The sequence below is a fragment of the Copadichromis virginalis genome, linkage group LG1 (assembly GCF_057382275.1).
Source record: "Copadichromis virginalis isolate Kocher_CV1m ecotype Utaka linkage group LG1, C_Virginalis_male_GT1.1, whole genome shotgun sequence".
Classification (NCBI taxonomy): Eukaryota; Metazoa; Chordata; class Actinopteri; order Cichliformes; family Cichlidae; genus Copadichromis; species Copadichromis virginalis.
In genome coordinates, this window is record NC_140618.1 from 8,968,321 (window position 1) to 8,980,380 (window position 12,060).

Consider the following 12,060-nt stretch of genomic DNA (forward strand, 5'->3'; position numbering starts at 1 on the left):
TAATGACAAATGCTCCAGTCACAAATCCACAGTCATGAATTTGATTATCACATCCAAAAATGGATAACCAGTAGGTGTGTAGTGTCAAAATCAAAGTTATTGATTTAATCAAATTAAAATACTTTAGGCAATAGGAATAAGCAATAAAAGCATAACATTTCATTTAAAATCTAAATAACTGAGGCCCTCACTTGACTTTAGTGAGTGTTTATGATTCATTGATAAGAAAGAGATAAGGGGGGAAATGGCATCCATGAGAAAGTTCCAAGGCAAATCCCACTGCGCTGCTAAAAGAAAACAAAGGCTCATCTCACATTTGCCAAAAAAACCCATCTTGATGATCCTCAAGACTTTAGGGAAATAGTCTATGGACTGTCAAGAAAAACACTTAATTTTTGGTTAGTTTGAATCCCCTTACATCGGGCATAAAAGTAACACAATATTTCATACAAAGAACATGATATCAACTCAAACATGGTTGTAGTAGTGTGATGATGTGAGGCTGCTTTTCAGCTTCAGAAACTGAAGCCAGCTTTAGGCAGTCCTTGCCAAAGTGACTGAAAATACTCCATCCAGATAAGCAGAATTGACTTCTGGATTAAGCTGGGAGAACTCACAATAATGCAGATATACACACCATGCAATCAAACTGGGAGACAGAGGCACATTCCAAATCAGAAAGTAGATTGCATGTATGAGCTGTTATATTATTTGCTTTGGTTTCACTAAGGAGCAGGAAAAAAAAGATGGAGAGAGAAGCAGAAAAAACCTTTGTTCCCCAAATAATACCTTTTTCATTCCATCTCATAGAACAAATGGTCAGTTTTCAATCCTCCTCAAGAACAAGGGTCTATATTCAATTTCTAAATGAGTTAAACCTTTATCCTTGCAAAGTGACCCAGTGCCATTGTGCTTGGCACTCAGCGTTAAGAAGATTGGGGTATAAGCAGCCATGATGGAAGAGTGTCCTAATCGTGTACAACCAAGCTGCTTCATGTTTCAGAAACAAGAGATCAGCTGCATACATATGCACAGCTATGGCTTATGCTACAGTTTCAACCAAATGAGAGTGTCAGTCACATTTTTCTACTGCTGTTGGAAAAATCTATGAATTTCATTTTAACTTTGGTATTTTTATTCAGAGACTAAAGGGTGATGTTTCACCTTATTTTGATTTCACAAAATCACTACTTTAAGAACCATGCTCCAGTTGAAATCAAAAGACATCTTTTTTTTTTAATTACCAAAGTCATTTGTGACATGTTCACAGATTTTTGATCGAAGAAAATGATGAACCAGTCAAGGGAGCTTTTTGGAGATACAATCAACATCACCATCAGAGAGCGTCAGAGTCAGAGAAACTGTAATCCACTAAGTAGGCTATCTGCACTATCATGTGTCAACAGCACTGTGAATCATTATGAATATGAGTGGTGTCACACTCCACAGCAATAAGAGCCACTTAGCCAGAGTGGAATCTCTCCAACCCTCTAATATTCCCCTGATTGTCAGATGCTTTCAGGCACGGTGTCAGGTGGAAAAAACGGGCATTTGCAATGACAAGCAGGACACACACGGAAGCACACATGCAAGACAAACATTCACATTATGTAGAAACACAAAAACTATGACAGCCAGTATTCAACATTCATGAGAAATATCTAACCAAGACCCATAAGAGCGTGTAATGATTACAAGAACCAGATGCTTTGTGAAATCTGGTATGAAACTGTGTTGGAGGTGGACCATTACTTTAAAGGAACAATATTTTTCAACAAAAGCACAACACAGTTTGAGGAGGATTTTTTTTTCTAAACTAACAAAAAAACAAAAACGTCCATACTATGCAATGTATACTCTTTATATAAAACTATATATGAATTTTAGTAATATTATTATATTATATTATTATTTCTAATGTGTCATTTTATTTTAGCCATGTTGCCAATCTGAGACATTAAATTAGTACCCTGGACAGGTTATCACTCTATTGCAGGGCTAACACAGGCAGACGGATCACCATTTAGACTCACGTTCACACCTATGGCCGATTTAGAATTGCCAGTTTACCTAACACTTGCATGTCTCTGGACTGTGGAAGAAAGTTAGAGTAATCAAAGTGATTCCACATGGATACCATGAAACATGTAATTTGAAACCAGGACCTTTTGCTGTGAGACAAAGCTGCTAACTGCTTGTGAGGTAGCATAACATAAGCAGCATGGAAAGTGATAGGAAGACAGCATCTGCAGACTGTTCAGGTTTCTTTTAAGTGTTCTTTAGTTTCTGGCATGGCCTTTCAACAACTGTTTCATAAAACATAAGAACCTGGTAGTCAAAATCTCACCTGCTTTATATAGAATTCCACTCACACCTTGACCTCATTAACCTCTACCATTGGGAAAACAGGGTAGACTAAATAACACAGTCTAGACAAAGAAACCAGAATAAAATAATTTTGCCACTTAATAAAACTCATTCACCCAGCTAAACGGTTTGAAAAGTCAATCTCTTCACTTAATCTGACTCATGAGGTTATTTTAAATTAAATAAACAATTTTACACAAAAGAGACACCTTCATTTGGTTACACCCAATTGACATGATCAATGACATCATATCCAAAAAAACCAGGAAGTACTGGGGCGGCCCTTCCCATATACCTGTTTTACACATAGGACCTGCTCAAAGGAACACACATTGGTAAGTATAACCAAACTACATAAACAAATGAAAGATTCAAATCAATTAATGATGAAGTGACATTTAGCTTTAAGAACATTTGCACAGATGAAATGAATATACCCAATGCTACCACAAACAGACCCGGGATAGTGTGTAGCGCCAAGGTTACATATGCTGTGTTTACATTAAAGCATTATGATAGACTATACGATAACAGAACACAAAATAACAATATATGCAAGTGACAAATGAATTCAGTCCTAGCCACTTTGTCACACTGCTCCAAAGTTTAAATGTTTTAAATTGTAGATATTTAGAGTTACTGTTAATTTTGATAAACTTGAGTAAAATAACTATTCATTTGAAATTTTAGAAGAATTTTGAAACTAATTATTCATAGATTTAGTATAACGACATAAAGAAATGGAATGACATGTAGAATACACCAAAACGGAAAAAGGCAATCCTAGATAGCTATACGGTAGAATAAAAAAATTATTCTTAAGAAATAGAACATCTAAGCAATACTAAGTACTGACTTTAGAAATTTAGATATGCAGCAATTTTGCCATTGCCTTATGAATTTGGAGGTCACACAGCAAAAACAATTTCCTCAGTCTGACGTAGTTGGGCAGCAACTAATTCAAACTAGGCTAAGGAAAAAGGTTGCAACTTCACAGTTACACCTATCAAATGTCAGTGCATATGTTTTTAAACTGATGATTATGTACTGGAGAACAAAAGTGTCGTTTTGGGAGCTATGATTAAATAAAGAGGTGAAGTACTGGTGTGGTGCAGTACAGGTGGGTGGGGGTAACATATTAAAGCTAAGAAGTCACTAATAACCAAGGAAGGTATGAAGTATATTCCAGCGTCCTTCTATGCCAGAATGATTAAATACATAATGGCTAATATGTATGTACGTGTAAATGTGTTGTAATGTCTGTTTAAATGCTTTCCCGTGATTATTTTCATGTTGGCTTGAAATAAAATATCTCCCTCTGCTGGTACTGCAGCTTACTGCAACTTCTGCCTGCATAACCATTTCAAACTTCGGAGAGGCAAAGCTAGAAGTAGGCATGGTGGAGTGGCGTTTCTATTACATGCTCTGCCATGATACTGGGTTGCTCTATATGTAAAATGGAATATAGTAAAGATGAGGTACTCTAAAGTTAGAAGACACAAACAAGGCTGAGCTCCACATCCGCACACAGTACTATGACATTACTACAAATGAAGTAAAAGGCTCCCAACATGAACAATTAAAGAAGGTGGAGGCTACGAGCTTCCTCAAGTGAGTCAAAGCTAATAGGTGGCAGCAGCATGTCCTTAATGAGTTCTCTCTTTTGATTAGTAGCCATCTTTTCAAACCAGTAGTGTATGTCTTATGATTCGTTTTGCAGCCTAAGCACATCCTTTTATCTCTTCTACTGTATCACTACTTGGAATTGAAGTAAGAATTTCACTTTACTAAATCATGCATGAGAGACTGTGTGCTGTATACAGAACACAGTGGCTACACAGTGTTCCCAGCCCCCTCGCTAAAGCACAATAAGCAAGCAGTATCTTTGCCTTAAGCTATGGTGCTTCAACCGAGCAGAAGCTCATATCTAATAGAGCAGAGTTATAATACATTGGGTGTCAGCTTTTATCTGCCACCCCCTCCTTCTCCACCTCTTTATTTGGCTCACACTGTACTTAGGAGCTTTGTATCCCATGGTTTAGATGGCCTGCACAATGGTAGCTGAGAAAACTGCTCTTTAAATGGCCACAGTCATCTCCTGAACACTCTGAAGTAATTGTTTAAGGACAATTGGAGGAACAGCAGCCAGTTTTACAGGGAGAACAGACACCTGAAGAGGTTGCAGTTCAGATAAATTGTCTGCACAAAGTTACACCTCTAGGCATTTTTCCAATGAGTCTGACTCCAGCTGCTTCAGGGAGTGGAAGGTTGCCCTATGTTTCACCTCGAGAACCCCAACACAGAGCAATCCACAGATGGAGAAGTAGAGCATCAGCTGCTGCTTGGTTGCTTGTGTATTTATTGGTAAGCAAGTGGCTAAATCTCAGTTTAATTGATAGTAACATGCTATATGCTAATGTTTTGTTTGTTTTTTTATTTAAAAAAAACTTAAAACACTTAAAATCTGCAACTAAAAGATTGCTTTTATGACTCTTTTTCTGAGAGGAAAAATTGAAGATTTTAAGGGTCCATTTCTGAACTTAACTGAGTAATGACCATTTACTGGGTGGCTTGGATGGATGCTAAAAACATCTTTTAGTAGAGAAGATATCATCACTACCTTTGATCTTGTTTCATAGTGACTGGCTGATGTTTACTGTAACGGTGGAGTGGGGTGCTGGTAAAGGCCAAGGTCTGAAAATGTCAGTCTCTACCAAATTAGGCAGCATGCACACAATACAAATGCATGCAGTTTGAAAAAAACAGAAAGGTAATACATAAAATGTGAGAACATCTTCAGATGGGAATAGTTTTTTATAATCATGTAAAGTGTATTTTGAAACACTACGACTTTCTGCAGTAAATAAAAGCAAGGAAAAAATTAATTTGCCTTGGCCATCCCTCTATGTTTATCCACATGGACCTTGCCAGGAACTGGGCATATTGTTTCACGCTTCAAGGAAAAACTTGATCTCTCTGTCAGAGTCCCAGTAATCCCCTAAGCCTTTTCTGTTTGCATAGTCCAATTTAGCTGTCTCTTAATGTAATTAAATTGTGCTGATGACCCTAGGTGCAGAGGAACTGTACTGTGCTTGTAAGCAAATCCACCACAGGATGGAAAATCGCACTGTTATATTATTCCATTTTTCCATTATTTGATGCGTGTGTGCAAAGCTCCTTTAAATAAGTCTGTTTGTGTTGTGTTGGCACAATCCCCTCCATTCCTCCCAAAGCAGGAAGATTGAAAAGCATTGGAAAGCAATACTTGGCAAAGCCAACATCACAGTACTTCTGAACAACCTTAAGTATAAAATTTCCCATAAAACAGAGTGCATTCTGTCTCATGAGCAACTATGAAAACACACCTTAATTGAAATGATGTAGAAGTGCTAACCTGCTTAGTGCTAGGATCACATGACATCTGGCATTAGACATGTGTGGATATCCTGGAAACTATTTCAGCAACTGATTTCCTGCAATCAGTTCTTCCTTTTGCTGTCCACCTCAGGGAATGGAGGAAACCTTATTGGGGACCTTTGGGATGCCCTGAAAGGGAAAAAAGAGACTATTTTAAAGCATGGGTATCAGGTGCCTGAATCACCATTTCACTAGCGTCTTCCAGACCTAGGTCGTGTCTATTGGATTTGAAATGGAGCTGCTCAGAGGCAACTGCAAGGTCATGTGGTTTTCCATTAACATTAATGCCCAGTGTTATGCCATGGGAGCCTTGCAGTATAATCTGTTTACCCTGCCATCTGATCCTGCTCACCAGTGGCTTCACTATTTCAGTCTGTACAAATAGATTTGATATTATTTTTTGCATTCCTGCTCTAACAGAGGTCAGTATAAAATAAATAACTAAATAAATAATCATATCTCACTTTAATGATTGTAGCGCATGTATGCATAAATGTTTTTATGTACCCTATCTCCTCTTTAATGAAGGCCTAGTCTCATCAAAACTGTGCACAAACATCAAGCATACAGCGATTGTTAAGATCTATGATTTTTTTTTTTTAGATTTATTATAAATCCAAATTCTTTGTTGATATTTAAATGTGGTAGTACTATCACTGCGTTTTTGTTTTTTTTTAACATGTCACATTCAACATATGACGTCCATATATAAGTTAATGGTCAGCAAAATTTCTGTCCACAATGGAATTTAGTTTGAGTCACAACTAAATACAAAATGAAGATAGTGCTATCGGCCTGACAAAAACCTAGTAAATAGAGTTGTAAATATAAATTAAATAATAAATAAACATTACTGTAGAGTTCTCTGTTGAACTCTTCTTCACTCTTCAAAGTAAAAAAAAAAACACAAAAACAAATTTAAAACAGCTGATGCTGTGCTATCCAGAAAAGCCATGAAAAATGAAACACAAACCCAAAGGAAATTGAGAGCGGAAACAAGCAAATAAGGGAGAGGATGTTGATTGAAATAAAAAAAAGAAGAAAAACATATGCATCTTTTGAGCCACTGACAAGCAAACAGGGTTAGAGTCCCTGCTGAGCAGAAGAGCATGGCTTGGCCATCCTGCTGTTGGGGGTGGGGCTTTCAGGTTGCCCTTTTCCATAATACCACGCTGGGTAACATTATGAACTCCAAAGGAAATAAAACAGAATGACGCTGAGCGCCAGGTGGATCCAACAGAGAGGCTCATTTTTGAAAATTTCTTTGAAGACAGTAATCACAGATGTTCCCTCTTGATGCTGTCAGTCTTCCTCAAGCTATGTCACACCAAAAACCGAGGCTGTCTCTGTGACTGTGTTGTAAAATGTGGCATAATGGAATAATTGGGAGAATTTCCTACCAAACACTGGTTGGGATTATTGTTTTCTGTTCATTTTGGTTTTGTTTGTTTGTTTGTTTTTTAATGTGTGTGATGTAGGTCACACCTATGTGGATGTGATTTACTCTAATCCAGCTGCCAGCTATTTGGAGTTGAGTACTTGGAGGAGATGATTAGAGTGTTCGAAGCCCTTCTCTGTGTAGGAGAGAGAAAGTTGGAAACCTGTGTGTGGGGGGAGGATGCAAGTTGGCTGTGGAGCACAGGAGAAGCAGGGTGAAGGTGGTTTAAATAGGAGACCTCAGTTGTATTGAGAAAAGCACACCTTTGAAGAAAATAGTTTTTTACCTGGCTGGTTCTTTTTTGTTAATAATCTGTTTTATTGGAAGGATGATTCATTTTTAATTATCAAAAATTCACATATATATATGTGGGGATATGTTTTTAAAGGACTGGACTGGAAACTGCCTGTAGGAACCTCTGTGCTAGAGGTGTCTGAAGAGGGAAAGTCTACTGTGCAATTAGGGGGTGGCAATCGTAATGGTGGAAGCAGCTGGGAGTTGTAATAAAAGTGTTGCACTCCCAGACCAAAGCATGGAAACTCATGCAAGGTCCATTAAGTTGGATTCAAACTCTTTCTTAGAGTTTCCATCCAACTTCGAATCAATATGTTTATTGATTCAATTGACCCCTCCTTTTTTTTTTGATAATAACCGGGCTGATAACGCTTTGTCTTTAACAATGGAGTTGCAAGCCAGAATTACACTCCAATCCCACTTGTTCACTTTGAGAAAAGAAAAAAAAAGTTGTTGCGTACCCTATTTTTACTGTGAGTGTGGTGATTTTCTCCTGGTCACTTACAAAACTTACTTTCTTCTTATCCCAAAGTAGTTTTTGCTCACTTTTTCACAACTCAACGCTAAAGGGTTGTTTTCAGTAAGGCAGTTGCATATTTCTGATGAATTCATTTCATCAGTAAGCATTGGTGTGATGCATAAGCTTCAGCTTGTCTTCACTGCTATAACATATTGTAAAAGCAGAAAACCATGTCTAAAGCTTTAAAATATGCTTTAAAATTTGAGCTTTATAGACATATTCCATAAGGAAGAGACATACAAAGATAAAGTGGGGGGAGACAGAGGTTATATAACTACTGCTCTCACCAAGGAGACATTTTGTTACATGAAAAGCAAAGCAGTAATAATAACTGCTCAAATGTTCAAAGTTGTTGAACTTATCATTTGCTTAGTAAGGGAAGATTATGAAAGATTAGATTATTGTTAGCCCAGCAAATATGCATATTTTATTATTCTGTTAAATAGGTCAATTGATAATATGTAAGTGTTATTGATTCTCTATTAAACATGACAACAGGACATCTAAAGATTAGATATGTTATTTAAAGTTATAATCTGTTTCTATGCAATGTCCAAAAAACAAAACATTTTTTCCATTTTCACAGATTAATTATTTTTGATGCAAAAATACTCCCAAACAGTCCCAAAAATAAGGTTTATCTAGAATTGAATGGGCTTCAATGGGAATACTTGTTGTGAAATACCAAATTAAGGTCAAAAGGTAAAGTAGAAAATGTAATGTTTGTTGGTTAAACATGATGTAGTAGTAGTAATAATGATAATAATAATAATGATAGTAATGATAATAAGTGCAAAATGTGACATTTTTGCCAAAAACAGAGATTAAAGAGAAGAAAAGCTTCCACTCAACACTTAGTATGTATGAGCTATATTATTGTACACGAAACATACCATTCTCCTCCCCCATTATAGTCATGGATATTATTCTGGGAGGGATTCCACATGATTGTTCCCAGAGGACAAGCCCTGTCTGAGGAGCACTGATCCATCCCTGCAGACTGAAGCCAGCGTACCCATTATCAAATCAGACTTGAACCTATCCCCTGTCAGCCAGGGAGACATGTTGAATGGATATCATTGTGCACTGCTGAGGCTTCCATCACTGTAATCCCTCTACAAAGTGCAGGCACTCTTAGAGAAAAATGAAAAGACTGGAGGAGAGAGTGGCCTATTCACCATGTGTGTCACTGCAGAGGGCACAAGGAGGGAAGTCAGTGGATTCAGTGGCCTGAGCTGGTGACTCCTCAGCCCTCCCCCAGCCAGAAAAGAACAAAAGATTAAGCCCTCCTGCTATCCAAAGTGATAACAAGCTGTCAACTTCTAAAATGTAATCTGCTGACTCCGGGAGGAAGTGGTGGTGTCAGTGGAGTGGGCTGCCAGCTGATGCTTATCTTCTGAATGGCATGCCATTGATGGAGAGAGCTGTGGCCTGGCTGGCAGACACATAAAAGCCACCTCTGTCTGCTTCCAAACAAAGAGGTCTGCACGAGCAAAGTAATCCATAGTGAATCAATTTTCGACATATTTATATACATATATCCCCTCCAGACCTCCTCTTGATTTGTGATTTGGGGCACAAAGGAAAGGTGATGAGAAAGATAAATGACATGGATAGAGGCCAATAGACTGGGGATAATAAGGAATTGCCCCCGACAATGCTGACAAGTGATGGGAGGCTCCCCTCTGTTAACTTGTCTCTTGAGCTCTTCCACTCAGTCTGGGCACAGATTGTTAAATGTAAAAGCCATCTTGCTGCCAACGCCAAGTCCTAATGCATACTTCAGTGGGCAGTGAGGCTGCGATATGGGAGCTGTCACCAGACTGAAGCCACTGAATCAATCCAAACTGGGCATTGTCCAGACTTTTAACAAGGGGATTGCCATACAGCTAATTGCCTGCACCTAGTGTATCTTTCTGTCTCTTATCAACCTCATGCCCCTACACCCCCACTCTGTTTGTTTCTCCCAAATGCTACAACTCCAAAATTGCTTTTAAATTACCCAACTGAGCTGCCAGATGGCTAATAAAACATGCACAGCCATCTTTGATCATATTAGCTATTAATATTGACAAGCCAGATTTTTTTATGTCAGATTTGTGTAGGGGTTGTATCTCTAATAGGGTAAAGAATCTGATTTTCTGGTCCATACAAAAAGCCACTTGCAATCTCAGTAGATATGGCAGAGAGACGGAATTAGTCACAGAGGAGCTATTTCAGGCTGTTTACAATGTGATTTCAAACCAGTACTGGGTGGGGGGTCTCTTGTGGATTTGAGGCTATTGATCTCTGAGCACCAGTCATATGACAAGAAATAGATCCTCTTGGTTGTTTTCTGTACAGCTGAATGAGAATGAAATGACTTTGACCTGGTGCTATTTCAGATACATTGGAGTCACTCTGTATGTGTTGGTGTTGTTGCAGTGCTTGAGAATGAACCTGAAGATTTAGTTGATGGATCTAAATCCATCAACTAAATCTAAGTTGAGCATTCATATAGGAAACTATAAGTAACAGATGGGTTGTTTTTTTTTTCTTTTTTGTCCAATTTAGCAGATTACACTCTATTTAAACAAGGCTTTGCTCTAAGGCGCAGAGGTGTTTTGGGTAAAATGCTAAATTAAATGGTCTGTATTTATATAGCGCTTTACTAGTCCCTAAGGACCCCAAAGCGCTTTACATATCCAGTCATTCACCCATACATTCACAGACTGGTGATAGCAAGCTACATTGTAGCCACAGCCACCCTGGGGCGCACTGACAGAGGCGAGGCTGCCGGACACTGGCGCCACCGGGCCCTCTGTCCACCACCAGTAGGCAACGGGTGAAGTGTCTTGCCCAAGGACACAACGACCGAGACTGTCCAAGCCGGGGCTCGAACCAGCAACCTTCTGATTACAAGGCAAACTCCCAACTCTTGAGCCACGATCGCCCATGCTACCATGGCCAGAGTTGCCATAATCGCACATTGTATAATGTCTAGCATTTTCCATTTACCAAACTGTTTTAGTTTGTGTCAATGGCATGTTACTAAAAACAAGCTGCAATGAAAGTTGTCATAAACCCAAGCATTGGAAGAATTTGTGGCACTAGATTAAAATCAGTATTGGAGAAAATCAGTATTGCAAAGTATATAGGCCAAATATGACTAGATTCCCCACAGGCCTTTTGCAGCATCTGAAAGCCATGAATAACTTATTTTAAGTTGGTCTGACATTAGTCCCTCTATTCAGGACATTTCCATCACTTGAAAAATGATTCTGACACTGTCATATTAGTGTTATGAATCATGGTGGAGAGTGGTCCCTTACTAACACAGTACGTACTATTAGAAAGTGTTGTCTTGAGATTTCATCCAGAAATCACTTTTGCTGATCAAACAGTGACAGTAGTTGGCAAATATCAAACACGATGAGCTTGGCCTTGGACAAAAAGTCAATTTCCTGCCTTGTGGCTGGGTTACTGGACAGGTAATAAGTGTGTTTGAGCCTATGTGTAATTAAAGTAAATCCAGTGGGACACAAAAAAGATAATGATATTGACTGAAGATCCTGTTATTTGTCGTGCTCAATTATTTTTACACTGATGTGTAAGGTAGTAAATTTACAGTGCAGCAATGCTTATTCCAGATTTTAATTTAATAACAGCCACAAAAGCTAAAATTCTTTCCAATCCCTGGTGAAATATAAGAAAATATTTTTATTTAATACAACCATGTATTCAAAAACAACTTTGGATACTTTGTAAATGTAAATTAGAAATGAATGCAGTTATTTTCAAATCACATAAACCCTATTTTCAGCTGAAAATAGTAAGTACTTAATTATAAATAAATTGTAAAGTTGATGCATAAACTACTAATAACAAATCTCATAATGCTGTAGCAACAATTTGAAAGCATAAGTTTTAAAAGGTAACAATAGTAAGGTATTTACTAACAAACATGATTGTTTCTATTGTCAGATCGTGATTTTTAATTTAGCTGAAATGCTGTTATTTCCATGATTGCTCTCACATTTTAGCC

At 38.0% G+C, this 12,060-nt stretch overlaps 1 protein-coding gene across 2 annotated transcripts in view; it reads left to right on the top strand.

The window, feature by feature from the left end:
• chst8 (carbohydrate (N-acetylgalactosamine 4-0) sulfotransferase 8) overlaps positions 1 to 12,060 on the top strand; it is a 173,875-nt gene that overhangs the window by 49,073 nt on the left and 112,742 nt on the right. The gene's annotated exons all lie outside the window — the stretch shown is intronic.